This window comes from Scyliorhinus torazame, chromosome 14 (assembly GCF_047496885.1).
Source record: "Scyliorhinus torazame isolate Kashiwa2021f chromosome 14, sScyTor2.1, whole genome shotgun sequence".
NCBI lineage: Eukaryota > Metazoa > Chordata > Chondrichthyes > Carcharhiniformes > Scyliorhinidae > Scyliorhinus > Scyliorhinus torazame.
The window spans coordinates 46899933-46925741 of NC_092720.1; the positions used below are offsets into that span (position 1 = coordinate 46899933).

The 25809-nt window shown below is 46.5% G+C and overlaps 1 protein-coding gene across 5 annotated transcripts in view; it reads right to left on the bottom strand.

The window, feature by feature from the left end:
* The window catches only part of vwa5b2 (von Willebrand factor A domain containing 5B2), a 235914-nt gene that overhangs the window by 180543 nt on the left and 29562 nt on the right, over window positions 1-25809 (bottom strand). For 2 of the 5 annotated variants that reach the window (XM_072474099.1, XM_072474095.1), the window contains exon 1: window positions 346-532. The exons of 2 other annotated variants lie outside the window; for them this stretch is intronic. The gene's annotated coding sequence lies outside the window, so the exon portion shown is untranslated. Of the gene's footprint in view, window positions 1-345; window positions 533-25809 lie in introns of those variants that run through there. One more of the 5 variants, XM_072474100.1, reaches the window with a different exon arrangement.

The window sequence follows — 25809 nt, forward strand, 5'->3', positions numbered from 1 at the left end:
AAACGTTTCAAACAAAGGAGGAAATGCAGTGAAAGTAGAAATAAGTCTTCAGGGTTCTGCAGGGATTGGGTTTGATTATCACTATTACCAGAATGTTTTGTTATCTAAATAACAAATCACCCTACATGCTTGAGAATGCTATCCTCTCTCCCGACCGATGAACGTTAATTAATCCAATGCTGCAATTAAAATCTCTCAAAATAAATATTATCACAGCTTCCCGTTGGTTCGTCCGCGTTATTTAATGGAGAAGGGAAAGAAGAGAAAAGTTACACAGATAACCGATCAACTCTGCATCCGATTGTAGAAATGTCCAAACACGTCGGAAAGATGAATGAGGTTTACCTTGCTGTTGATCAAATATTTTGAACGCCCCCTTCTATGTCTCCCTTTTTAAGAGTTATCCTTAACGTTGTGTGTGGTAGGATGCTGCTCCTGTTGCTAACGGCTGCATCTGCTAAGCTGCCACTTGATTTACATCCTGAGTGCCTCTCATTTGGTGGTAGTGTGTTCCCGTCTCAAGGACGTTTCCTGAGATTCCGGTGGCGGAGAGCAGGTTCTCTCTATTTGGACTCGACACACGTGTGAGGGATGGGCTCCGCGCGGTTGGTCTTAAAGGTACAGTCACAAATTTTCAACAGGGAAGCGATACAAATTGTATTTTGGGTCCATTACAGCTTTTTGATGTATTTACATCCAGATCACCCCCAGTGCAACCATTACCCCCCTCGGACTGCTCATTATCCTTCCCACCAGCTGAGGTGAGTGTGACTGTCCTTGACATCAAGGCAGCATTTGACCAAGTTTGACATCATGGATTACCTTCCTTCCATCCATCATAAGATCAGAAGTGGGGATGTCCACTGATGATTGCACAATGTTCAGCACCATTCACCACCCCTCAGATGCTGAAGCAGTTCATAAGAACATAAGAAATAGGAGCAGGAGTGTGCCCGCCCGATCACCTTTATTCCTTTATTCTTCAAAAAACTAGCTATCTTTATCTTGAAAACATTTAATGAAGGAGCCTCAACTGCTTCACTGGGCAGGGAATTCCATAGGTTCACAACCCTTTGGGTGAAGAGGTTCCTCCCAAGCTCAGTCCAAAATCTATTTCCCCATATTTTGAGGCTATGCCCCATAGTTCTGCTTTCACCCTCAGTGGAAACAACCTCCCCGCATCTATCCTATCTATTCCCTTCATAATTTTCTATGTGATCCCAAAACATCCTTCTAAATTCCAGCGAGTACAGTCCCAATCCAGTCAACCTCTCCTTGTAATCCAACCCCCTCAATCTGGGATTAACCCAGTGAATCTCCTCCTCACACCCTCCAGCGCCAGTACGTCCTTTCTCAGGTAAGGAGACCAAAACTGAACACAATACTCCAGATATGGCCTCACTAACACCTTATACAGTTGCAGCATAACCTCCCTAGTCTTAAACTCCATCCCTCTAGCAATGAAGGACAAAACTCTGTTTGCCTTCTTAATTACCTGTTGCACCTGTAAACCAACGTTTTGCGACTCTTGCACTCGGGACACCTAGGTCTCTCTGCACAACAGCATGTTTTAATCTTTTATCATTTAAATAATAATCTCTTTTGCTGTTATTCTTACCAAAATGGATAACCTCACATTTGTCAGCATTGTATTCCATCTGCCAGACCCTCGCCCATTCACTTAAACTAATCCCTCTGCAGACTTCCAGTATCCTCTGCACCTTTTGCTTTACCACACATCTTAGTGTCGTCTGCAAACTTGGACACATTGCACTTGGTCCCCAACTCCAAATCATCTATGTCAATTGTGGGCCCAACACTGATTCCTGAGGGACACCACTAGCCAGTGATTGCCAGCCAGAGAAACACCCATTAATCCCCACTCTTTGCTTTCTATTAATTAACCAATTCTCTGTCCATTCTACCACTTTCCCCTTAACGCCATGCATTATTATCTTATGCAGCAATCTTTTGTGTGGCACCTTGTCAAAGGCTTTCTGGAAATCCAGATATACCACAGCCATTGGCTTTCCGTTGTCTACCGCACTGGTAATGTCCTCAAAATGTTCCACTAAATTAGTTAGGCACGACCTGCCCTTTATGAACCCATGCTGCTCATGGGAAGGATAGCGATGAACCCAGTTCATGACCAAATGCAGCAAGACCTGGACAATAACCAAGCTTGGGCTGACAAGTGGCAAGTAACATTCACACCATACAGGTATTATGATGCCGGACCAGGCCCCAACATTTGCTCGGATACCGGACAGGAACCCCAAAAGTGAGGAAAAGAGTGATTCCAAGCACAAATAACGATATGATATTAAAACAAATGTTAATATGAACACAGTATTAAACCACCTTAACATCACAGAAACAATGCTTAACAATAAAAGCATACCGTGGGGCAGCACGGTAGCCTTGTGGATAGCACAATTGCTTCACAGCTTCATGGTCCCAGGTTCGATTCTGGCTTGGGTCACTGTCTGTGCGGAGTCTGCACATCCTCCCCGTGTGTGCGTGGGTTTCCTCCGGGTGCTCCGGTTTCCTCCCACAGTCCAAAGATGTGCGGGTTAGGTGGATTGGCCATGATAAATTGCCCTTAGTGGGTCCAAAATTGCCCGTGGGGTTACTGGGTTATGGGGATATATTGGTTATGTTGACCTTGGGTAGGGTGCTCTTTCCAAGAACCGGTGCAGACTCGATGGGCTGAATGGCCTCCTTCTGCTCTGTAAATTCTATGAAACACTTTGGGCAGGATTCTCCTTTCTGGGGAGGAAAACCGGAGCAAACCACTCCGGCGTCAACAGCCCCCGTAAGTGCAGAATTCTTCGCGTTTCCGGGGGCTAGGTGGAAGCCAGAGGGGTTGGCCCCGCGGCTGCCGGCGCTGAAGGGACTGCGCGGGTTCGCGCATGCGCCAGCGTGCTCTATCGCATGTGTGGAACTGCCAGTGTGTTTTGGCGCATGCGCAGGGGTTCACTTCTCCGCACCAGCCATAGCGGAGCCCTACAGGGGCCGGCGCGGAAGGAATGAGTGCCCCCACGGCACAGGCCTGTCTGCAAATCAGTGGGGCCCCGATCGCATGCCAGGCCATCGAGGCCCCCCCCCCCCCCCCCCCCGGTCGGATCCCCCTGCACCACCCCCCCCGACAAGTGCTGCCGCCGACTTACCTGCCAGGTCCCGCCGTGTGGGACCATGTCTAACTCACGACGGCAGGACTGGCCAAAAGCGGTCGGCCGCTTGGCCCATCGGGGCCCGCATAATTGCTGGGGGGCCCGCTGCCAACGGCCCCCGACCGGCGTGGTGTGAACCTCGCCCCCGCCCAAAAAACGGCACTTGGAGAATACGGAAGCCGGTGTCGGGGCAGCGGCCCAGGATTCGCGCCGTCCCCCGGGGATTCTCCGACCCGGCGGGGGGTCTGACCCGGCAGGGGGTCGGAGAATCCCGCTGCTTATCTCCTAACTGATACTTCCTTTATCTCCAATCAAACAAAATCCATCACAGGTCAAAACCCACTTTTAAACAAAGTTAACGAACACAGGATTTATTGTCGTTCTCTGGATTGAAACATCTTTGAAAGACAGCTTAAGGAGAGAATGAAATCCTCTCCTTAAACAGCCTGCAGGTCCCAGTCTGTCAGATTGATGCTGAATCTGACAGGCTTCTCCAAAGGTTTTTGCTCATCTCACAGATTCCAGCAACTAACCTAAATTACCTTCTACAGATTTGCTCCTCCCATTGCTTATATCATCTTTATTCCACTCAAGTTTCATGACCTACAAACTTAACTTTAACCAAAATGTCTCGAATGATCTACTTCCAGAAATCCTTGTGAACATTAACCTGGTTCGAAAGAATGATTAACTCACCTTTATATAATCTTAATGGCACCATTTGCAGCCACAAAGTCAGTCTGTCTTTTAAACCAGGAGTTTAAAAAATATTACCACAGCAGATATATACATACCCTAGACCAGGCGTTTCAAACATTTCTGCAACAAATACATAATATACAATATATATACACCTTTTTTTTTACATTCATCACACAGGTGCCAGGCATTGACCATCTGTAGCAAGAAATTATCTAACCATTGTCCGCTGACATTCAATGGCACTACCATTGCTGAATCCCCCACTGTCAACATCCTGGGGGTAACCATTGACCAGAAACTGAACTGGCATAAAATCTGGATTGCATCAGGTCTCATTCATTTCCCAATGGGTGGGTTACATTAAAATTGCCTTGCTTATTGCCGCTCCTTCTGAATAAATCCATCCAAAATAAAGCCTTCCATTATCTCCAGCTCCTTATCTTTCTCAAATCTTTTCCCTGAAGAATCTTGGATCATACTGGCGCTTTGCAACTACATTCTGGCATCTCTCACCAGATCCTACTTGAAGCCTTCCAATTTGGTTTATTTGGTCAAGTTTATTTCCTGGTTGCTGACCTCTCCCAGTTCTGCTCTTACATGTCTCAACATTGCTAATTACTTCTCTTCCTCTGCATGGATGGTCATTTATCTTTCCATGGTCATACCTCTTCCATTTCTGTCATCTTCTCCATCCCTACAGTCCTCTCAGATATCTGTTTCTTGTCTCTTGAGCATCTTCAATATCTGCTGCCAGTGGCTGTATTTTCAGTTGCCTTGGTTTTAAGCCATGGAATTCCCTCCTTTAACCTCTCTGCCCCACTGCCTCTTATTCCTCCTTTAAGATGCTCCATAAAACATACCCCACTGACCTGCTCCTTAAAACTTACCCCACTGACCAAGATTTTGACCATCTGCCCTGAAATGTGGCTCGGTGCCAAATTTTGCTTCATAATGTTTCTGTGAATTGGGACATTTTGTTACCTTATACACACTTTATAAATACCTGAGTATGGTTGAAAAAAGAGATGCTGTTGAAGATTTTTGTTTTGCACTCACCGGGATAGATGCAAGAATACCAAACTTCAAAGAGAGCAACAATTAATACTGCTTGAGAAAATGATGCTTGATTGGTTGGCTAGTCAACTTTAATTGGTCGAGGTGTTGCCATGGAGACTGCGTGGCAATGTGCAATGGATATAAATATATATTTATATAAAAACATTTATTGTTGTCGCTGTGGTGTACACCAGCTCCCTTCCCATTATCTAATAATAATCTTTATTAGTGTCACAAGTAGGCTTACATTAACACTGCAATGAAGTTACTGTGAAGATCCTATAATGTTATAGTCCGGTAACATTCTCTGGAAGCACATGGTTAGTTTCCACATAAATGCTGATACAGCCCCACCTTGTTGCACCCTGAATTTTCCAAATTCTCAGTTTACCAGTCTGATATCAAGGCATAGAAGGGCCAAACATTATCTCATGAAATGTTGGAAAAAGTGAGACTAAGCTCTTTGACTCCCATCAGTAATTGACCTGGATTACATCAACTTTTGCAAATATCAGGCGGAATCTTGTGCAGGAAATGGGGGTCTTGGGTGCCAGCTAGAGAGCTGGAGAGACCCTCCGAATTGCCTGTATCAGGGAATGCCCATTGCATTTTGTGCTGCTCAGGCAGTTGACAGGACAGCAGCAGGCTTCCCCACAGGACCACAGACCCGAGGGTGTGGAGGTCCAGCCATCTGCCAGTCAATCAGAAGCAAGCAGCTCCTCTGTATTCAGCAGTTCCCCTGGAGAGGCAATGGCAGCTGCTGGTATTACACCTATCCGAGGATCGGTAAGTGCCAGGTTGATACCTCCAGGGTGCCAGGGGCACATCCCGGGTGCCAGGTTGAGAAAGTGCCAGGTTGGCACTGCCAAGAGTCAGGGCCTGACGGGGCTCTCCTTGTCAAAACTCTTCAGTGCAGGAAATGTGGCTGAGTGTGACCTTTGGAGAATGTTCACACCACAGCATGAAATAAAAACAGTGTGCTGTTAGATAGCGGGGTCGTCCTGGAGCTTGTAGCACCCGGATCGACCACGCTAATCCTGCTCAGAACGATCTGATTTTTTGGATAGATCAAGTGTCATGTGAGAGTACCTTTAAGAAATGGATGTTTAAGAAATGTACCTTTACGAAATGGAGCTGCTCGTGTTACTGGAGTGATGTCAGAGTGTGGGTGGAGCTGAGCTCTACTTCTGCTTTATAGATTCAGTTTGAGAAAAAGCTTGGGTGTGTCTGTGGTTTTCAGTGAGCTGCATCTGAAGTTTAAACAAAGAGCTGTACTGTTGTTCTCTGCCATCCAAAGACTATCTATGGATCACTTGGTGAACCCAGAATTGTAAAAGGTCTCAGTATTGAATGTAAAGCAAGAGGGTAGCCAGGGAAAAGGTTGGCCCACTGAAGGATAGGCAAGGGAATCTATGTGTGGAGCCAGAGGAAATGGGCGAGGTACCAAATGAATACTTTGCATCAGTATTCACCAAAGAGAAGGAATTGATGGATGTTGATTCTGGAGAAGGGTGTGTAGATAGCCTGGGTCACACTGAGATCCAAAAAGACGAGGTGTTGGGCGTCTTGAAAAATATTAAGGCAGATAAGTCCCCAGGGCCTGATGGGATCTACCGCAGAATACTGAAGGAGGCTAGAGAGGAAATTGCTGAGGCCTTGACAGAAATCTTTGGATCATCACTGTCTTCAGGTGATGTCCCGGAGGACTGGAGAATAGCCAATGTTGTTCCTTTGTTTAAGAAGGGTAGCAAGGATAATCCAGGGAACTACAGGCCGGTGAGCATTACGTCAATGGTAGGGAAATTACTGGAGAGAATTCTTCGAGACAGGATCGACTCCCATTTGGAAGTAAATAGACTTATTAGTGAGAGGCAGCATGGTTTTGTGAAGTGGAGGTTGTGTCTCACTAACTTGATAAAGTTTTTTGAAGAGGTCACAAAGATGATTGATGCAGATAAGGCAGTGCATGTTGTCTATATGGACTTCAGTAAAGCCTTTGACAAGGTCCCTCATGGTAGACTGGTACAAAAGGTGAAGTCACACGGGATCAGGGGTGAGCTGGCATGGTGGATATAGAACTGGCTAGGTCATAGAAGGCAGAGAGTAGCAATGGAAGGGTGCTTTTCTAATTGGAGGGCTGTGACTAGTGGTGTTCCGCAGGGATCAGTGCTGGGACCTTTGCTGTTTACAGTATATATAAATGATTTGGAGGAAAATGTAACTGGTCTGATTAGTAAGTTTGCGGACGACACAAAGGTTGGTGGCACTGCGGATCACGATGAGGACTGTCAGAGGATACAGCAGGATTTAGATTGTTTGGAGACTTGGGCGGAGAGATGACAGATGGAGTTTAATCCGGACAAATGTGAGGTAATGCATTTTGGAAGGTCTAATGCAGGTAGGGACTATACAGTGAATGGTAAAACCCTCAAGAGTATTGAAAGTCAGAGAGATCTAGGTGTACAGGTCCACAGGTCACTGAAAGGGGCAACACAGGTGGAGAAGGTAGTCAAGAAGGCATACGGCATGCTTGCCTTCATTGGCCGGGGCATTCAGTATAAGAATTGGCAAGTCATGTTGCAGCTGTATAGAACCTTAGTTAGAACACTTGGAGTATAGTGTTCAATTCTGGTCGCCACACTACCAGAAGGATGTGGAGGCTTTAGAGAGGGTGCAGAAGAGATTTACCAGGAAGTTGCCTGGTATGGAGGGCATTAGCTATGAGGAGCGGTTGAATAAACTCGGTTTGTTCTCACTGGAACGACGGAGGTTGAGGGGCGAACTGATAGAGGTCTACAAAATTATGAGGGGCACAGACAGAGTGGATAGTCAGAGGCTTTTCCCCAGGGTAGAGGGGTTAATTACTAGGGGGCATAGGTTTGAGGTGCGAGGGGCAAGGTTTAGAGTAGATGTATGAGGCAAGTTGTTTACACAGAGGGCAGTGGGTGCCTGGAACTCGCTGCCGGAGGAGGTGGTGGAAGCTGGGACGATAGTGACATTTAAGGGGCATCTTGACAAATACATAAAAGGATGGGAATAGAGGGATACGGACCCAGGAAGTGCAGAAGATTGCAGTTTAGTTGGGCAGCATGGTCCGGCTTGGAGGGCCGAACGCCTGTTCCTGTGCTGTAGTTTTCTTTGTTCTTTGCTCTTTGTAAACCTAATGTGCTCCTGTTTGAAGGTTTGTTAAGTCTTCTGGATGTTAAAAGGACAGCTTACAGAGTTACTTAGTGTTGTAGTCTTTGGGGATTGTATTTGAATTAATGGTTGCTAAGATGTTCACTGTTTATTTTAAAAAGGTTAACTTGAGTTCGTAGAATAAACATTGGGCGGGATTCTCCGACCCCCCGCCGGGTCGGAGAATCTCCGGGGGCTGGCGTGAATCCCGCCCCCGCTGGTTGCCGAATTCTCCGGCACCGGATATTCGGCGGGGGCGGGAATCGCGGCGCGCCGGTTGGCGGGTCCCCACCGGCGATTCTCCGGCCCGTGATGGGCCGAAGTCCCGCCGCTTTCAACACACGCCAGCCGGCGTGGATTGAACCACCTTTGGGACGGCGGGACACAGCGGCGCGGGCGGGCTCCGGGGTCCTGGGTGGGGCGCGGGGCGATCTGGCCCCGGGGGGTGCCCCCACGGTGGCCTGGCCCGCGATCGGGGCCCACCGATCCGCGGGCGGGCCTTTGCCGTGGGGGCACTCTTTTCCTTCTGCCTTCGCCATGGTCTCCACCATGGCGGAGGCGGAAGGGACCCCCTCCACTGTGCATGCGCGGGGATGCCGTGAGCAGCCGCTGACGCTCCCGCGCATGCGCCGCCCGGCAAAGTCAGTTTCGCGCCAGCTGGCGGGGCACCAAAGGCCTTTCCCACCAGCTGGCGGGGCGGAAATCAGTCCGGCGCATGCCTAGCCCCTCAAGGTGAGGGCTCGGCTGCTCAAGATGTGGAGACTTCCGCATGTTTGGGGCGGCGCAATGCCGGACTGATTCGCGCTGTTTTTGGCGCCGGTCAGCGGACATCGCGCCGATATTGGAGAATCCCGCCCATTGTTTTGTTTTTCAGAAATGCTTGTCCATTTTCTGCCATACCACACCTGTAGAGTGGGCCGTGTGCTCCCCATACAACAATATATTAAAAGTTGTGGGTCAGGTGAACTCCATGATACACTTTGGGGTTCTCTAAACCCTGACCCATAACACAAGCCTAAGTATGGATGAATCCAGGGCCTGGATCACACCCAAAAAGCCAGCAGGAAACACCCCACCAAAATGAGGTTAGGGACAGAGAATCCCGCCCTGCTGCACCAGTCTTCTGGTGTGGCACGCCCCTGCCGGCAGCGGGATTCTCCGTCCCACCAGCCGGCCAATGGGGTTTCTCATTGTGGGCAGCCCCATAACTTCGGGAAATCCCCAGTGGGTGCCCTGCCGGTGCAACGGAGAATCCCGCCAGTGGAGAATCCAGCCCTTCGTCACTTTATGGGTGAATCGCACCCAGAATTTCTGTAACTACCAAAATGCGAAGCAAGAAGACTAGTGTGTGTAAGTTACATTACTGATTTTGGTGAGACAACGGGCATGATTTAACGGAAAAATCTCACAGTGGTATTGGGCAGGGTGTTTCTTGATGGCCACGGTGGCGAGATATTTAACGGCACTGGGGGCACTATCTGTAGCTAGGGGTAATGAAAATGAAAAATGTTCATAATTAAAACATGTCACACCTGATACTTGTGAAGCCTCTGTGACGTAAATCTCTCCACAGCGGGTCTGACTGCACCCCCACGGCCCATTGCTCTCTGCTCCCCCCACTACCCACCTCCACTACCCACCCTCCCGGGCACAGTGGTCCAAGATCAAATTCTCTCGATGCAGACCCTGTTCAGAGGATGGGTGTAAGTGTGTTGATGTCAGCAGAAAGACAGGAGTCAGACTTTGGCATAAAGTGTGGAGTACCAGAGCTAACCTCACAGTGAGGTATCATCACTCTCCTGCCTTGTTTATTGACCTGCTGACAGTGCCAACACAGGCCCATCTCCCTGCGGTGATATTACAGGCACTCTGGGAGGGTGGAACAAGGTCGTCGGGATGGGGGAGCTGGTGGGAGGGACACTCTTGAACATTCAGTTGCGCGGAAAACTCTTCCTGTTAATGCTCCGGAGTGCAAGGCGACATGCAAACCATCAATTACCCCTGGACCTGGGGCATTCTGCCGATGGTGGAGAATCCGGCTGCCTGGGCATCTTGGTGGGCGAGGTCCAGCTCACATTTGATATGGTTTGCTGCATGGGCATAGGGTATCCGTGACTCACGGATACACTTGTGGGCTGTACCTCGCAATATGCTGCACAAGTCTCTGTTCAAGTCCTGTAATGAACCGGGGGCATAGAAGTTCAGGGCTGTGGTAACCTTCATGGCCTTCAGGAGCGGTTTTCCTCCTCCTCCACTGGATGCCAAGTCTGCCAGGACATGGCACAGGTACTGCACTCTCTCTTGCTGAGACGGATTCTCCTGTGGCACATTTCGTCCGTCATCTCCTTGAAAGATCAACGACGCCTGTATACCTTGAGCCATGCTGGCGTCTCCCTCTGGGTTCCTCCTTGGCCTGATTGGCAGCTGGGTCTTCAAGATGTGCAGCAACATGGGGTGCCGACTCCAGCCTGCATCGTCGCTGCTGCCTTCTCTGGTGTCCGGCCGCATGGATCACGCTCCACAATGGATGGACATGGTACTGGAGAAGGGGTTAGCCCAGAAGTCGGGGTGGAGGATGGATGTGGGGTTGTTAGCGGATCGGAGTTTCTGTGACAAGGTTGGGAAAGTGATTGAGGAGTACGTGGGGTTCAATTGCACAGGTGAAGTTTCGCTGTCAGTGGTTTGGGAGGCTCTGAAGGTAGAGGTGAGGGGGGAGGTGATCTGGTTTAAGGCTAAGGTGGATAGGGAGGAGAGGGAGTAACGCTCTCTAAATGGTTGATAGAAGAGATTTTGGAGGTGGAGGGAGGTATGCGGGGTACCTGGATACGGGGCTCCTGGCAAAGAGGAAGGAGTTGCAGGTGAGGTTTGACCTAATGTCCACAGGGAAAGTGATGCATCAGTTGAGAAGGGAAAAGGGGGCTGTCTATGAGTACGGTGAGAAGACAAGTCATATGTTGGCATGTCAGCTTCGTAGGGAGGCCACAGCAAGGGAGATAGTTTGAGTTTGGGATAGGACTGGGGAGTTGGTGGTGGCTCAGGAACAGGTTAACAAGGCTGTTTAGCACAGGGCTAAATCGCTGGCTTTGAAAGCAGAGCAAGGCAGGCCAGCAGCACGGTTCAATTCCCGTAACAGCCTCCCCGAACAGGCGCCGGAATGTGGCGACTAGGGGCTTTTCACAGTAACTTCATTTGAAGCCTACTTGTGACAATAAGCGATTTTCATTCATTTCATTCATTGAGGGGTTTTCTAGGCACCTGTACAAGTAGGAGCCACCAAAGGCTGAACGGGAATTCATGGGGGTTTAGAGTGCTCGAGGTTGGGCAAGACCTATTTGGGCGAGATCCGGTACTCACCATCGGGAGTGGGCTCGTTAGATGGCAAACTGATTCGGCACAACGCAAATCTCGATTCTGGCATTTCCCACTATTTAACCGGTGTGCCCAGATCTGTGCTGGGCACATGCGGTGGTTAAATCGTGCCCAACATCTTGATGCTATGGTCTGATCAAAAGGCAGGGGCTAATCATGCCTATTAGAACCAGGATTGCACAGAAAATGCTGACTTGAGGTCATCAACCTGAAACATTCACTCTGTTTCTCTCTCTCCAGATGCTGCTGACCTCTGAGTATTTCCAGCATTTTCTGTTTTTGTTTCAGATTTCCATCAGCTGCAGAATTGTAACTCTTAACTTAAGATAAAAGTGGTGTACCAATGAGTAGAGTTGCAGTACAACTGTGCAATGCAGAATGCCTGCTGGAATGTGATTCAGGTCGTATGAATTCAGTCCTTCAATCTAGTGGCACAGTGGTTAGCACTGCTGCCTCACAGCTCCAGGGACCCGGGTTCAATTCTGGCCTTGGGTGACTGTGTGGAGGTTGCATGTTCTCCCCGTGTCTGCGTGGGTTTCCTCCGGGTGCTCCGGTTTCCTCCCACAGTCCAAAGAGGTTAGGTGGATTGGCCATGTTAAATTGCCCCTTAGAGCCCAAAAGGTTAAGTCAGGTTACTGGGTTTACGGGGATAGAATGGGTGCATGGGTTTAAGTAGGGAGCTCTTTCCAAGGGCCGGTGCAGATTCGATGGACCGAATGGCCTCCTGCACTGTAAATCCTATGATTCTATGATCTGTCAATCAGTTCTGTAGCTATCTGTTTAATTCATAATTACCAAACACCTTACACTACTTATGCATCTTCATTTACAGTCTATAGATATTATACACTAGCTGTGGTAAGTTACAATTTTAAATTGTCGTGTCAACATTGAATGTTCTGACCTTTGGTGTTCATCGCGCCATTGGTTGCAAAAACAGTATTTCCCCTAAGATAAAGCAAATTTTGCAAATCCCAAGACAATCTCTGAGGTGAGAGAACCATAATGCACGGGAATAACCCTGCACAAATTCAGACAGCAATGCCCTGAGAATCCTGGCACAGTTGGTTAACTCCTTTCTGCTAATAAAATGATCACTGTGAGGAAAAAAGTCAGTGCTGCATTTCAGAGATTACAAGAACAATGTACATGTCACTTTTCCTGGTTGCCCTTCCTGTCATTCACTACTCAGGCATCGCACTTCCTGTGCCACACCTCAGATGCCAATAACAAAACATTGTACTAATGGACTGCATGAAGAACATGTACCTAAACTTCCAAAAACAATCTGAGTCAGGAGAATCCACCAAGGCACGAAACGATAAGTAAACGACTGAAAGTATCTCTTTCAAAACATTTTTTGTCCCTGGTTTCTTTCCCCTGAACCTGCCAACTTAATCCTAGATTTTTGAACGTAATAATACTGTTAGAAAATATATATTTTTTAAGTTGTTTGATAAAAAATCTATTCTTTTGCTCTCTCGTTTCTTCATTTATGTTTACACTTGGCACCTCTCAAATACCTCAGGTCGCAATTGACTTTTTTCTGTGCCTGGAGTTCTCAGGTTGCTGTTGCCTGACCTCATTCGGGATCTTCAGAGATGCGCGAGTATGATTCACACACTGTGGGTAGAATGGGATTTCTGAATTTATTCTTAAAAGCAGGTTGGCCACTGAATTTTGAAAGCTTTCTTTTTTCCCTCGAGGCATCTTCTAGTTCGCAGGGAGAGAGAGCCTACTTATGGACTCGAGGTTGCCTCAAGAAAAGCCATTGAAACTCATTGAACTGCCCAGAGGAAAGCGGGAGAGTGGGCAATCAAAATCAGCCCTTTTACATCACTGGGACGACATTTTCAAATGTACCAAAATGATGAGCATCGTTGGTTCACCAAGCTTGCCCTACACAGTCAAGGTGCTTGAACAGGGAACTAAAGATCACTTACCCACCAACAGCCATGTTATCTCCTGGCAGAGGTTAAAAACAAAGTAAATAGGAAAAGAAAATCTGTAAAAATCCTCTCTTAGCTCCTAGGCAATCTCAAAAGTGTCTCTAAAGTAAATGAACTCAGCGTTGAAAGCTCATCTGAGCAGTCAGATTATTTAAGCTAGAAATCTTGTGGCTTTCCTCTGAACTTATTCCAAAGCTCTTCTTTGGCCCACCAACAGAACTGAAACTGGACGTAATTTTCTAAAAGTGATTTAGCCAAGATCATACCTGGAAGAAATGGTGAGTTTTGCTTTGATTTATATTGAATAATCATGCTAATACAACTTTAGTCGCCTATTTTCTTTTGATATCATTTCCCAGTGTTGTTCAATCACTATTCACGATTTGTTGATGCACCACTGTTAATGTACTCTGTCGATTATTCTTTTGACTACTATGTACGTACTGTGTACGTTCCCTTGGCCGCACAAAAATGCGTCTCACTACACTTTGGTACATGTGACAATAAATATCAATCAATCAATCATGAAACTTTCAAGAATTATGAACTATAGTGCCATGATTTATTGGAAACCTATGTAAAATGTTGAACGAGGAGAAACAAGTTCATTTAAAAAGTGTTGTTCAATTTTTTGACAACAATTTAATTTGAACACTATAAACTTGATATTTATATTTACTGATCTACAGGTTAATTTGAGGCCGTTTGATAAATTAATTACTTGTGTACTAATTACTAATTAGCTGATATAGAGAGGAACTAAGTACATTCCACAAATGAAATACAAAACCTTTCATATTAAAGGGACATTAATATTATATGAGGTTTGCTACAATTTCTGGTGGATTATAGACTGGTACTGCTATGAACAATGCACTTCTAAATCTTGTTCATTATGAACAAAGAACAAAGATCAAAGAACAAAGAACAATACAGCTCAAGGAGTAGGCCCATCGGCCCTCCAAACCTGTACCAGTCATGATATTAACCTTGGCCAAAACCCTCAGCATTTCCTTGTGCCGTATCCCTCCATACCCATCCTATCCATGTAGTTGTCAAGATGCCTTTTGAACGCCGTTAATGTATCTGCTTCCACAACCTCCCCTGGCAACATGTTCCAGGCTGTCACCACCCTCTGTGTAAAAAACCTGCCTCACACATCTCCCCTAAATATTGCCCCAGGGACCTTAAACCTATGGCCCTGGAAAATGAATATTCTGCTGCGGTTCTTGTTTATCTTTCTGGCTCTCCCGATCTTTATACCAAAGGCCTTTTTTCGGAAAGTGGGCACGATCATATCAGACTTTGTATGGGCGGGGAAGGTGCCGAGGGTGGGGAGGACCCTGCTACGAGGCAGAGGCAGCGGGGGGGGAGGGGGGGGGGGGGTTGGGGTCGCCGAACTTACTGCATTATTATTGGGTGGCGAATGTGGACAAGATGCGGCGGTGGTGGGAATAAGAAGGGGTAGAGTGGGTTAGGATGGAGGAGGAATCTTGTAAGGGGTCTAGTTTGAGGGCTATGGTGATGGCAGCATTGCCAATGGCTCTGAGTAGGTAGGGAGCCCAGTGGTGCAGTCCACGGTGAAGATATGGAATCAGCTGAGGAGGCATATTAGGATGGAAGGGATTTCAGTGCTAACGCCGCTGTGCGAGAATCATGGGTTTGAGCTGGGGGGGATGGATAGTGTATATAGGAGGTGGAGGGAAGTGGGGCTAGTCAAGGTGAGTGATTTGTATTTGGGGGAAAGAGTCTGGAGGAGCTAAGGGAGAGGATAGAGCTGCCGAGGGATAGTGAGTTCAGGTATCCGCAGGTTAGGGATTTGCACAAAAGGTCTGGAGGGGGTTCCCTAGGTTGCTGGAATATACCCTGCGGGAGCGACCGCTACTTCCGGATATGGAAGGGGAGGGAAAAATTGGGGATATATATAAGTGTCTGAGGGAGCATGGAGGTGAGCGGGTGGTGAAGATCAAAGAGAATTGGGAAACGGAGTTGGGAATGGAGATCAATTGGGGAGTATGGAGGGAGGCACTGCGAAGGGTAAATGGAACCTCCTCTTGTGCAAGGATGAGCCTGATACAGTTTAAGGTGGTGCACAGGGCACATATGACTCGGGCGAGAATGAGTGGTTTCTTTCACGGGTAGCAGATGAGTGTGAGAGGTGTGGGTGGGGGCCAGAGAATCATGCGCACATGTTTTGGGGTTGTGAAAAATTGGGAAGATTCTGGGTGGGTGTTCGCGGTCTTAGCCAGGATAGTGGAGGAGGAGGTGGACCCGGACCCTTTGGTGGCAATGTTTGGGGTTCGAGAGAAGCCAGAGCTCATGGAGAGGAGGAAGGCCGATGTCGTGACCTTTGCCACTCTGATTGCATGGCGACGAATTTTGCTGGAGTGGCGGTTGGCATCACCACCAGGGGTAGCAGCATGATTGGGTGACCTGTACGACTTCCTGTGGTTAGAGAAGATAAAGTATGAGTTAAGGGGCTCAGCAGGGGAGTTTGAGAAAAGGTGGGGGATGTTTGTGACCGTGTTTGAGGAGCAATTCGTCGCAGGGGGTTGGGGGGTGGGTGATGGGGAGAGGCAGGGGTGAAAAAGGGAAAAACCTGTACAGACTGTATAGTTGATTGTTGGGAAGTATGTTTCCCGGGGTGTTTACTTGCTGTAACTTGCTATGATACAAGTTTGTAATAAAATACGTTTTTTTAAAAACCTATGCCCCCTGGTGACTGTCTCCTCCACCCTGGGAAAGAATGCCTGCTCATCCACTCCCCTCATAATCTTGTAGACCTCTATCAAGTCACCCCTCAACCTCCGTCGTTCTAATGAAACCAGTCTGGGTCTATTCAGCCTCTCCTCATAGCTCATACCTTCCAGACCAGGCAACATCCTGGTAAATCTCTTCTGCACCCTCTCCAAAGCCTCTGCATCCTTCTGGTCGTGTGGCGACCAAAGTTGCACGCAATATTCCAAGTGCGGCCTTACCAAGTTTCTATACAACTGCAGCATAACTTGCCAGCTTTTATACTCGATGCCCCATCCAATTAAGGCAAGCATTCCGTATGCTTCCTTGACTACCTTGTCCTCTTGTGTTGCCACTTTCAAAGATCTGTGGACCTGAACGCCCAGATCTCTCTGACTTTCTATATTCTTAAGAGTTTTGCCATTTACGGTATATTTCCCCTCTATGTAGACCTACAAAATTGCATTACCTCACATTTGTCTGAATTAAACTCCATTTGCCATTTCTCTGCCCTCCTACTTGTGACAATAAGCGATTTTCATTTCAAGTCACCAACCCATCTATGTCCTGCTGTATCCTCTGACAATCCTCAACACTATCTGCCACTCCACCAGCCTTGGTGTCATCCATGAACTTACTAATCAGACTAGCTACACTTTCCTCCAAATTGTTTATGTATACTACAAACAACAGAGGCCCCAGCATTGATCCCTGTGGAACACCACTGGTAACAACCTCCCATTCAGAACAAAACACCCTTCTACTGCTACTCTTTGCTTTCTGTGACTGAGCCAGTTCTGCATCCATCTTATCACCTCACGTCTGATCCCGTGTAACTTCACCTTTTGTACCAGTCTGCCATGAGGCACCTTGTCATTGGTAATGGAGATGGGCAGCACGGTAGCATAGTGGTTAGCATTATGGCTTCATAGCACCTGGGTCCCAGGTTCGATTCCTGACTTGGGTCACTGTCTGTGCGGAGTCTGCACGTTCTCCTTGTGTCTGCATGGGTTTCCTCAGGGAGCTCCAGTTTCCTCCCACAAGTCCCGAAAGACGTGCTATTAGGTCATTTGGATATTCTGAATTCTCCCTCTGTGTACGCGAACAGGTGCCGGAATGTGACGACTAGGGGCTTTTCACAGTAACCTCATTGCAGTGTTAATGTAAGCCGACTTGTGACAATAAAGATTATTAAATGATTAAGTTTGTGCTAAAGCTATGCTATGCCTACTGTGCACCTTGATTCTTTACAGTGTCGTTTTTGAAAAAATATAAAATTGATTGAGGCAGGTGTTCGTTGTGGGGTGGTGGCAGATTGAATTACATCTAACATCTTACACCTATCTAGTGTTAAATATAACTTAAAATTTAAAAATCTCTTAATTATTGAATTCGATGCAAAGAAAAGGTGTTTTCTGAGCCAGTAGCATTTGAAGAAAAATTGTCAGCAATATTTTTCTGTATAGTCCCCATGCCTTTGATATCCCCGAGTTTCATGATCATGAAAAGCTATTTTTGACAGACTTAACTATTTATAAAGATTTCTTTGTTTTTCAAGCGAGGGATTTCAAACCTTCAGGATGGTAAATGTTTCTTATTTTGACACACAGTTTTGGATATTTGTGTCGGAGGTGGGAAACAGGACTCAGGACTGTTTCCATATCCTGGCCTGGGGGGGCGGGGGGCGGGGGGAGGGGGTGCGGGTTCTTTGGGTGAACTTGTCTTTTTCATGCATTTAGTTGGTCTGAAATTTATACTTTAATCCCTTTCATCTTCTGCATACACTTACAATTAAAGCCGATGATTCTGTATACTAAACCTTATGTTTAATTTTTAGCCTGCAGGGTGACAACCAAGGTCGCCAGGACAACCCCTTAATCTTCCATGATGTAAGTAAGACAAAGATTTACTGTCAGAACACAAACATTTATTCAGAAATCTAATGGCTTTATCAAGTAACGGTAGCATTAATAAAGATTATTATTAACCTCACTGCAGTTCACTATGGGTGGATACTTGCACATCCTACATATTTAGCCTCTTTACCTTTTTCCAGAGCAAGGCTACCAATAGGAATTATATAATGGTTCCAGCATCAATGGAGGCCATTGTCACAGCCATACCATATCTGTGCAAGAGCAACCAGAAATTTGTTTCTGTTCAGATCTTTTATTATTGTCACAAGTAGGCTTACATTAACACTGCAATGATGTTACTATGAAAACCCCCAATCGCCATAATCCGACGCCTGTTCGGGTACACAGAGGAGAATTCAGAATGTCCAAATTACCCAACAGCACGTCTTTTGGGACATTGAGTGAGGAAACCTGGGCATCCAGAGGAAACCCACGCAGACACGGGGAGAACGTGCAGACTCCACACAGACAGTGACCCAAGCCAGGAATCGAATCTGGGACCCTGGTGCTGTGAAGCAACAGTGCTAACCACTGTGGTACTGGGCCGCGAATGGGGATACTTCAGATGCATTCAAACGTGAAAGCAAAGATAATTAAACAAACATCCTGCCTTTAAGCTGTTGATCAAAGGCTAGTTAAAGGCACTGCACCGTAAAAGTGAATGAAGACAAAACATTTTGAAAGATCTCACGGGATTTCAAAGCTTTTCAAGCAAACACTTCAAAAAGCAACAGTGTTAAAAGCATGGGCTTGAGTGGGCAGATGTGAGGCAAGGGAAACTCTTTGAGACTTCTTGGCTTGAATCTTTAAGAACTGTCAATCTGTTCACCGGCTGTCTCAGGCAGAGCTCTTCATAATGAGAAGGTCACTTCAATGTTTAAAAATTTCACAGACAAAGTTGCTGCCTGAGATCACCATGTCAAGAGTGATCTTTAGATTGCCCAAGGTTGGAAGGGGTGGTAGTGCAGACATGGGATGCACCCCCCCCCCCATGCCGGGGTGGGTCGGAGGTCATCCTCTTACCCCCAGCCCAAGCCCACCCAACCCCCAGTATCCTTGGGGGACTCTTCCTCTGCAGCCTGGCAATGGACTTATCTCCATGGAGCCATTGGGGTCCAATGCACCAGACCAGGGTGTCACTACCAGGTTATTAGTACCATCATGCATGGGCGCAGTGCACCAAGGATTGGGGCCTGAAGGGGGGACCAGGAGGAGGGGGGCTTGGCTGAAGGGATGTTGGGTGTGGACGAGTGGGGTCTTGGGGGCCGAGGGAGGGTAACTCTCATGCATGTGTGATGTGAAGGGCGGGGGGGGGGGTTTGCTGCATGAACCCATTGTTTCAGTGGTGGGAGGAGAATGCCCTTCTTTGCTAAAGGGTTGGGGCTCCCCTTGTCACCGGGGTGAGAGGGCAACATTCACATTGTATGGGTCGCTGGTTGCTGGGATCGGGGTGCCCATTCAAAAGAACAGCCTGTGTTCAGTAGGTGAGTAGGTGCAGACCGACTGCTGTTCTCACAGCTATGCATAATTTAGCATAGTTCAGGAATGAGAATCCCAGCTCGGGGATGTTCCTGGCGCCAGCGGGAACCACTCCGGTTTTCCCGCTGGCTCTGGTACTTAGCCGCAAAACTGGAGATTCGCACCCACTGTGTATAGTCATGAACGTAATTAAGTATATTTCCAGTTCACTTTCTTCTTGTCTGTTTTATTGTTTAATAAGCATTTATTTTGTTAATAATGATCATTTCACTGGTCTTAGCATTTTCCTAACATTATAGCAAATTAATACAGTTGAGAGCAGGCATTTCAAACTTCTCTTCTGGGGTTTGGAGCACCCAAGAATTTAACAGCAGCTGTGCTAAAATACCACAACTCCTTCGTCTATTCATGGCAGTGTCAATTCTACTGATAGAAAGAGCTGACCCAAAGGCAAATAGTTGATGTGTCACGTTCAATTCAAAAATAAACAATTGCACAGTTCCAACAAGTTAAGTTCTCTCTCATAAACAATGCTGTCTGAAACCTGCCTATTTCATCTGGCAGCCCTGCTCTCCAGTTCCTGTCAGTACTGTAGACGTTGATGGTACATTCGCTGGGAGCAATACTATCTGTATCTGAAATGAAATTAAATGAAAATCGCTTATTGTCACAAGTAGGCTTCAAATTAAGTTAATGTGAAACGCCCCTAGTTGCCACATCCTGGCGCCTGTTCGGGGAGGCTGATATGGGAATTGAACCTGCGCTGCTGGCCTGCCTGGGTCTGCTTTAAAAGCCAGCTATCTGCAGTAAGTTTACAGGAAGTAAGCACTTTACATTCGCAACACTAATCTCAGATGTGCTGGTAGTGTCAAAGATTATCTCAAATGAGATATTATATCAGGGGTTTTGAAGTTAGAAAGCAGGATAAATTTGGACGGGGGGACAAAAAGTTGCACTCTCTATGGGGCTTGGTAAAAGCTTGTTCCAGCTAAACATGTTTTTAAACTACATTATGGTTAGACTTGGTGCTATGTACCTTGTTCTTTCAGGAGGATACTCTCATCCCCTTTGATCCAGTTTAATTCCACTTCCTGTTACAGAGTTGACAGGATGTTGTTCTAACTACTCCACTGTTTACAATTCCCAAAATATCTTCAAAAATTCTTCCCCAAAATAGACTGTTTGAGATCTTCAGGAGAAAGATTATTGCTCATTATCTGCTATTCTGTTGGAGAATGTCACTGTGGGCACTTATTTGCACTGACTGTGTTGAGGTTAAAATACTGAGAATCACAAATTCCTCCATAGAGGTGATATAATTTCTACATCTGCAGAAGCAGTACAAAGAATGGCATCACATGAATATGACCAGTTGAGAATAACAGAAATACTTGACAAATTGTGTTGAACGAATAGAGGCCAATGCACTGTTTTCCCATTGCCTTCCTCAGTGCGTGATTTTTCAGCTCAGGTTACTGTGTAGAAGAGCAGTCAAAGTCAAAGAAATCCTATTCAAAACTTTGTTGCAGTATCATGTACAAACAATCTCGATTGTTGAAACATGCTTGTAGTAGCTCATTTATCTATTTTTTACATTTAAAAACCAATTTTTCTTTTCCAATTAAGGGGCAATTTATCATAGCCAATGCACCTACCCTGCACATCTTTGGGTTGTGGGGGTGAGACCCACACAGACACGGGGTGAATGTGCAAACTCCACATACACTGGGGCCGGCGTCAAACCCGGGTCCTTGGCACCGTGAGGCAGCAGTGCTAACCACTGTCCTCTGAAATGGCTGAGCAAGCCATTCAGTTGAAGGAGAAGTAGGGATGGGCAACAAATGCTGGCACCAGCGAAGCTCACATCCTATGAAATTTTCTTTGAAATGAGTACATCAGAGGGAAGGCCTCGAGTGTGGTGGGATGGCGGGGGGGGGGGGGGGGGGGGGGGGTTGTGGTTGCGGGGTGAGCGATCTGAGTCTTGGGAGAGCAGCCTGGGGAGACAGGGATGTCTGGAGGCCATTGGGCCTTAAGAGGTGGCGCTCCCCACTCTTCCCCACCATCCCCCTTCCTGCCCGAGATCTAACATTGATTCTTTGCTGCTTCCCCCCACATACGCACAATGTGCCAGCCTGCCTAAAAATTGGAACAAGAGTGGGCTTCCCATCCGTGGCGCCGTGAGGCAGCAATGCTAACTACTGCGCCACTGTGCCACCTATAGCTCTTCTATTTAACTGAATGCATTGAAATTTACCTCTGGGTCTACTGGCCTCACATAAATTAAAGAAGACTGTTTGAATTTGGATACAAGACAAAACTCCCCACCTTGAATATATACACTTGGTTTTAATGGAGACGAGTGAGGGTCAAAATCTTGGAACTTCCTCCCTCAAAACCGTCTGAGGCTACCAACACCACATGGATTGCAGCAGTTCAAGAATGTGGCTCACCACCAGCTTCTCAAGGGCAATAATGGATGGACATTAAATGCTGGCCTTGCCAGCAATGCTCATATTCCAAACATGAATTTTAAAAAATTCAACAGGACCTCTATATTACTCACATTTCCAGGTCCTGTTGAATCATAGAATCCCGACAGTGCAAAAAGAGGCAGTTTGGCCCATCGAGTCTGCACCGGCCCGTGGAAGGAGACCCAACTAAAGCCCACGCATCCACCCTATCCCTGTAACCCAGTATTAATAAAATAAATCTGGAATTATCATAGAATTCCTACAGTGCAGAAGGAAGCCATTTGACCCATTGAGTCTGCATCTGAGAGAGCACCCTACCTGGGCCCTTTCCCCCACTCTAGCCCCATAACCCCACCTAAACATTTAGACAATAAGGGGCAATTTAGCACAGCCAATCTGGCTAATCTGCACACCTTTGGACTGTGGGAGGAAACCGGAGCAACAGGCGAAAGCCCACGCAGACACGGGGAGAATGTGCAAACTTCACACGGACAGTCCCACCTGAGGCCGGAATTGAACCCGGGACCCGGGAGCTGTGAGGCAGCCGTGTTAACCACTGTGCCACTGTGCCGTCCATTACAACCCCCCTGATGGTCTCCTGACCATCACAACCCTCCCACCCAACCTTACCTGACTGATGAAAAATATCAGGGTCATGAAAATTGTGCTGTCAATTTGCAGTTAAGCAGCTGAATTTTTTTGTTACCTTTCATGATGCGATTCTCAAAAATACCCAAATCCCATTTTGTTCATTTTTTTTCATTTTGGTTTGGTGATCGTTCCTCAAGCTCTCGGATGGTAGATACGTTTATTGCAAAAATTATTTTGGGGGGGTGGCTCGTGTTTTTCCTTTAAATCTCTTCCCGAAAGGTGAGAAAAAGTTATTTGAAATGTTTCCTCTCTGCTAAATGTTTCATTGGTCTCATGGAATACTATCAATATGTATCCAGGCCAGAGAAATAAGTATGTATGATGTGTAACGTTAGTGCACTTAAATACACTGGAGTACAAACTTTGTGGTAATTTTGTGGTTATCTTGCATTCGATGGAACAACTTGGATTACAGTTGAGTAGCTGCATTTGGTAAAGACTCTAACTAGGGCAAGTGCAGAATTTCAACATGGGTTTAAGTTTAAAGCAATCAAATGGATTTGAAGCTAGTATTTGAACATAACCTTTTATAGAGTTTTGTTAATTCTGGCGTTTGCTCGTCATTGTCTTGGCTTAGTTTGTTTGTTTGAGTTTCCGTAGCAACAATCTGTTGCTCTTTCCACTGTAATAGAAGAGATAATAATTTACAAAGAGCTACTAATCCATATATAAAGAAACCAATGTTCAGAGAAACTCCATGTTGAGCAGATGTTTGAAAAGGGTTTTCATCTTTTAAATGATGGCATCAAAATTAATTTCACACTTCTATAATTGAAGCAAATGGTTCTGAAAATTATATTAGGCCACAACTCTACCAATTAGTTTTTTATTTGTAATTATTTGAAAGGATAATCCCATCTTATTTAGCCCTGTGGCAGGGGAGAAGGCCATGTCCTCATTGTGTATCTTGTTGGCTGTGTGCTTGTGAACAAGAACTTGTGTTTCTAAGGGATAAATATTTCTTGTAGCTTATCAGATAATAAAGTGAAGATATTACTCTTTGCATTTTTAGAGCTATACATATCAGTAAATCTTTTCTCCACTTACTTTCTCCCCCCCCCCCCCCCCCAATTGTGTTCCCCAGACAAGCTGCCTGTAATCATACCTCCCATAGAACTTAAGACAGGAGAATATTGAAGTGGGATATTACATGACAAGGGCGGCATGGTGGCACAGTGGTTAGCAGTGCTGCCTCATAGCGCCAGGGACTTGGGTTCAATTCCGCAACGGGTGATTGTCTGTGTGTAGTTTGCACCATCTCTCCGTGTCTGCGTGGGTTTCCTCTGGGTGTTCCGGTTTCCTCCCACAGTCCAAAGATGTGCAAGTTAGGTGGATTGGCCAAGCTAAATTGCCCTTAGTGGCTAAAAGGTTAGGTGGCATTATTAGGTTATGGAGATAGGGTGGAGCTGTGGGCCTAGGTAGGGCGCACTTTCAGAGGGCCGGTGCAGACTCGATGGGCTGAATGGCCTCCTTCTGCACTGTAGAGATTCTATGATTCTATGATGATTCTATGGTGACCAAAAGACCCCGCTGCAGACAGTCCTCCTGTCTGGGACTTCAGCTCATGCTTCCTACTGTTCCTTTGCTCCCTCTGCCAAGATCATCCCAGCCAACTCAATTTCCACACAGCAAGAGGTAGCTGGCATGCTTCGTGGGGGAGGAAAATTACCTCAGACTCTGTATCAATCCTGCCAAACTCCAGTTGTGATCACCAAGGGAAATATTAAGCTTTTATGTCTAACACAGAGAGATTCCCAGCCTCTTTGGGCTAAGTCTGAATGCGCAACACTAATGTGTCAACTGAGATTATTCATATTCCAGGTCTCATTTATGGATGGATAAATATGTAAATCTCTCCAACTACAGCAATAATTTGCAACACGGCTACTTCTGTTTTAATATATTTGAGTTTGAAATAATTTGAGTTTTCATATATGGAACGATCTGCCTGGACTGTACTCAGAACAGTACTTTTCACTGTACCTCGGTACACGTGACAATAAACCCAAACCCAAATCCAAAAAACCTTGTAATTCTCAAATCAGGAAAGCATTAAGCTGGATTATACAGTGGAGATATTTCTTTTTAAACCACAAAGTTAAATGTTATGGAATTTATAGCCTCAGGTATTAGGGTTGTAAATTTTGCACTATTGTTGATTTTTGAAAATGGGTCATGTGTTAAAATCGTGAGCATCAGGTAAATAAACAATTATGTAGAGATTTTTAAAAAAAATATATATTTTATTGAATTTTTTTTCCCTGAGCAACATTTTTCCCGCTTACAAAACAAGCGAAACGATAACAGTAACAAAACAGAAATTTTTAAACTTTTTAACAATAATAATAATAATAATAATATACAAGTAACAAAACCTCATACTCTATTGACCTATACTCAACTGAGCCCCCTCCCCCCCTCCCCCCCCCCCCCCCTGGGTTGCTGCTGCTGGTCATCCATCTTCCCTCTAACGTTCCCCTAGATAGTCGAGAAATGGCTGCCACCGCCTGGTGAACCCTTGAGCCGATCCTCTCAGGGCAAACTTTATCTGCTCCAGTTTAATAAACCCCGCCATATCATTTACCCAGGCCTCCAGTCCGGGGGGTTTCGCCTCCTTCCACATGAGTAGGACCCTGCGCCGGGCTACGAGGGACGCAAAGGCCACGACATCGGCCTCTTTCGCCTCCTGCACTCCCGGCTCTTCCGCAACTCCAAATAGAGCTAACCCCCAGCCTGGTTTGACCCGGGCCTTCACCACCTGCGAAATCACTCCCGTCACTCCCTTCCAATACCCTTCCAGTGCCGGGCACGCCCAAAACATATGTGCGTGGTTTGCCGGGCTCCCGCCACACCTCCCACATTTGTCCTCCACTCCAAAGAACCTGCTCAATCTTGCCCCCATTATATGTGCTCTATGTAGCACCTTAAATTGAATCAGGCTAAGCCTGGCGCATGAGGAAGCGGAATTTACCCTGCTTAGGGCATCAGCCCACATACCCTCCTCTATCTCCTCCCCTAATTCTTCTTCCCACTTTCTTTTTAGTTCGCCCACCGACTCCTCCCCCTCTTCCCTCATCTCACTATAAATCTCTGATACCTTGCCCTCTCCGACCCACACCCCTGAAAGCAC